We start from the raw sequence: 4,496 nt of genomic DNA, 5'->3' as shown, positions 1-4,496 counted from the left end.
CAGCCACGCTTCACTGCTCCATCGGCTGTCGTTGTCTGAAATCTGAAGGGAATGGAAGTGAAAATTGAAATCTGGAGATTGGAGAGACCGAGAGAGGCTGCGCCGCTAGAGAGTAGAGACAATCAGACATTCAAAGTTTCAGTTCAGACAGGGCTTACTAGCGCCTGAGGCTGAGGGCTTCCGCTTCGTATTTCATTTCTTTTTAGTTTTTACATTTTAACATATAATAATATTAATAGAAACTGATAATATAAATAAAATATAAGAATTAAAAAAATATATACATACCGGGACGGGACGACCCCGTCCCGTGTCCCGTCCCGTCCCGAACATATTTTTGTCCCGTCCCGATTTGTCCCCGTTCCAAAAAATTTTCGGACGGATCTGTCCCATTCCAATGAGACCGGGACCGGGACGGGTCAACTATGAACACCCCTAGTAATAATAAGGGCCTGACCGTAGGGAAATGACACATGAAGAGGACAAACGGAACAAATTTATTTTGGATAAAGGACAAATTATTCAAGAATACCAATAAATTAAAGAACCAAAAAGTTCTTAAACTAATGAGGATTCGTTTTTAAGACGAATATATAATTACCTTTATTTAATTAATATGCAAGTGACGAGAATTTGAGATTTATGGCTTTCAAGATTTATAGAAGTATTCGGTTCTACTGCAAGCTGGACTCCAAGGATTTCCCGTTTAAGGTATCAGTGGAATTTACAATAACTCAAATCATTTTACACATCCTTGTAAATATATGAACTGATTATAATTTATGTTAACATGCACGCATTTCCTTCTACTTATGAAAGATCAATTTTTTTGCAACCAATCTAACCCCCACACTCTGTTGAAACTCATATTGATCTAAGCAGAAAACTGCGTCCACAAGATTCCCGGGCATCAACAACGAACTGAGCTCCTTGGTATCAACCTCATTGAAACGTAACCTTTCAATAATGCCTGATGATGATTCTTTCTTGTACACTTCAGCTGCAAATATGGTAGCGTCCCCACATTCTGATATGGGAATTCTGGAATGCCAATATTTACACAAAGTAGTTAAATTCTCAAGCAGCCAAATTTTGAAAGGCTTGCATGCAATTATTTTTATAATCTGCTGCGTAAGATATGATATAGAACTTACCGTAACCTCACGGTAGGATAACTGAAGGAGCCCTCTTTTCTGGTAACAATTACTGGCTTCCAATTATGAGAGCTACGTCCAGAGTCCAAAAATGAACTCAGAGCAATGGCATCACAGACTTCAAGAACCTCACATAAGCTTTCTGATGGATCGACCACAAAACTCAACTTTGGCTGGCCTGCATTATTATGAAACCTGCCGCTTTTTCCGAACCGTATTTTGAGATCATCACAGGAAAGCTGAGAAGGGAAACCATTGTGCAATAGTTGTATCCTTTGACTGCCATAACATGATGGAACAAGAGATCCAGTGAGGCTAGAGATGAAAACTTCATAGGGCTTCAAAACAGTAAAATTGCTGCTGCAACTAGCCTCGGATAAAGCAGCTGGACAAGTCTCTTGTGGTTGAGGATATTGAACTGGATTAGCTAATTTATTGCCTTCTGAGCTGCACGTTGCAATATGAGAAGATGTTGTTGGACGTTTTTCTTCGTTACATTGAGTTGCAATAGGTGATAGTAACACGGATTCTGTTTTCACGTCTGATAGGCCCTTGTCTTGTAAAGATTTTCCCACACGGCAACTTCTTGCAGCAACTTTTGGAGAAGCCAAAATATCCACTATGAATACGTCTGGAAGACATGATTCCTGTACGATGATTAAAAAAATGCAATCCATTACTCATCAGTGAATTGAACCAATAAAGAGAAGGGAATTTTCGTAAAATAATGTTCCTGTTTGAAATTTTTTTTGACTAAAAGGGCCTGAATTTGAGAGGGGTACAATTTTTTTTCAGCTATGTGCAATGTATTCTCAATTATGTGCAAAAGTCATCAAAATGGAAAATATGTTGCACACAACTAAAGAAAAGTTGCACGTAATTGAAATAATTACATCTGCTCAAATTTAAGTTTTTTTAGCCAATAATTTTCAAATATGTATTTTTTATTAATTTTTTAAAAAAAGAGTAGGCACATTTAACCAATCAAAGTTAAACAAAATAAACTAAATTGTTATTAGCAACTAGCATTATTTGCTAAATGATGTTTTATTACCGCTTACCAAATAACCTGAATTAGAAAAAGTAACGCAGCCTTGTTCGATATGTATAATAGCTTATTGTGCAAGTTACGGAGACCAATAAAATTAGTAATTGTATCGAAATATTCTTTTCTTCTTTCCAAAATCTAGCCCTAATTTAATGTTTTATTATGGTACAGTCGTATTTATTATTAGAAATTGGAGAAATCATTAAATAGGGGTAAATATGAAAATATTATATGAAAATATTTTATAAACAATGTTGTAATATAATTTTGAACAAGATATTATAAAAGGATACAAGCATTTGAAAATTGAGTACCATATTCCTAGACAAAATGGAGCATCAATTTTTTAGCCAATAAATTACATTCTTGTACGCTGATATAAATCTGACATATGACGGTTCTAAGATACCCTCGCTGTTTCTATTTATATATAAATATATATATATATATATAAGAAACAAAATTAAAACAAATAGTTGAAAGCATTTATCATTCCTAATAAATATGTTACAAATGGTAGTTCTGTTTCCAAAAAGCCTCAATTAAATTTAAACTTGTACCAAATAATTAGTGACACCCCCATAAAGTCAATTTACTTTTAATGATCGAATAGTTTGAGGGAAACTTTTATCTAATGAAAGTTAATCTCTTATATTATTTAAGACCAAGAGAATATTCCCTAAATTTTCTCATATATAAAGCATCGGAGGGAGCATTATATATACATATGTGTGTGTGTGTGGAAAATGCTTCAAATGGAAGAGATTGTACCAAGAACATAACAGTTGCACAGTCTTTGATCACTTCGAGATTCATTCGAACATCATCTAAGCTCCTGAAGATCGAATAAATGCAGAAAATAATAAGCAAAAAGAAATTACTGTAGCTGGCTTACAAGAAAACATCACATAAAATTCCATCGTTTATCACAGTTAATCAGTTACCTGTGTTTCTGTTGACCAAGACCAAAATATGCCGCAAGACTGGCCATCTACAATAATTAACATGTATAGGAAAACTTGAAGCTTACTAATCAGACAAAGCCAAACTATGGGATAGTATACATTTTTCTTTTTTAATCTAGTTTGGTGGAAAAAGGGTAGAGGAAGACTTAGAAGAACGTTCAATAAGGTCATTAAACGGGACCTCTTAGTCAACAACATATCTAAAAATTTGGTTGTTGATAGGACACATTAGCATCATTATTGTGTAATCATATAGCTGACCCCGCCTAATGAGATAAGGCTTACTGTTATTGGTGTTAATTTGATGAAAAAGAAGATAATAACAAAAAAAACTTGACTGATATAGAAGTTTAACGAGAGGGAGTATTACATCATTTAAGAAAAATGAGTTATAAATACTTGATTCAGACAATTTTAAATGTGAGAATCTTAGTTGTAAATTATTGAGAGCAACTGATAGTGCGATTATATATTATTTAAAACATATTCCTTTTTTAAAAAAATGGGCGAAACTTTTCTAAAATATATTCTCTATAAAATATACATAAACATAGGAAGGATGCTTCATGTCACCAGCTCTCCTTCCAAACGTTCAGTCAACAAAGGCAGCGAGTCAATGATAGCTCTCGGCTCCGGCGGTGGCCGATTCATCTCAGTAAATGCCTTTCTGATGTGAACACAGTCGAATCTTGAGATGTTATGACCCGCCCAAATCCTTTCTGCAACAAAAACAAAAATTAAAGAAGAATTGTAATTGCAATTTGCCGCATCATGCCTCTTTTTTTTTCTCCTTTCTGGCCATGAAAAGGCAAAGGAACACAGAGAAGAGGCAAACCATGAAGAAGCTCGTAAATCGTATCGCGATGTGGGCGAAAGTAGGAGCAACAGCAAGAGCATCACGATTAATTCCGTTGCTACGCTGGAAGACGGCGGGGATGAGGGAAGGGTCGGCGGGTCGGACCAAGGTGGAGTAGGGTTGTCGGAGCTCCTTGAGTGTCTTGGGGCAAACCAAGATGGCTCCGAACTCCACGATGACAGAAGTGGAGTAGATGGTTTCAACGTCGAAAAATACAATGGGGGGTGGATCTTCAGCGTGATCCATCGACGATGATGAATGCAGGCTCGGAAATTGTGGAGTGAAGGGCAGAATTAGTGGTGGAGGCTTTGATAAATTCAAGGAATTTGCTTAATTATGAAGACAAAGCTTCTGTAGAACACGTCGGAGCAGATTGCTTGGTCATGAAGGATCTACAACTTGCTTTGGACACAGTGATCGTTGATGATGTAAAAAAAGTTCAACCAGTACTACTCATTTTGTATTACAAATAC

General features: G+C 35.9%; 1 pseudogene; it reads right to left on the bottom strand.

The window, feature by feature from the left end:
• Positions 1-672: 672 nt before the first annotated feature.
• Positions 673-4,269, bottom strand: LOC114713221 (protein NEN1-like; annotated as a pseudogene).
• Between the last annotated feature and the right edge of the window lie 227 nt (positions 4,270-4,496).

Source organism: Neltuma alba, unplaced genomic scaffold (assembly GCF_004799145.2).
Source record: "Neltuma alba isolate B1F8T4 unplaced genomic scaffold, ASM479914v2 tig00011420_pilon, whole genome shotgun sequence".
NCBI classification, from domain to species: domain Eukaryota; kingdom Viridiplantae; phylum Streptophyta; class Magnoliopsida; order Fabales; family Fabaceae; genus Neltuma; species Neltuma alba.
Note: the sequence above shows the minus strand (reverse complement) of the source record. Positions and strands in the feature narration are given on the sequence as shown.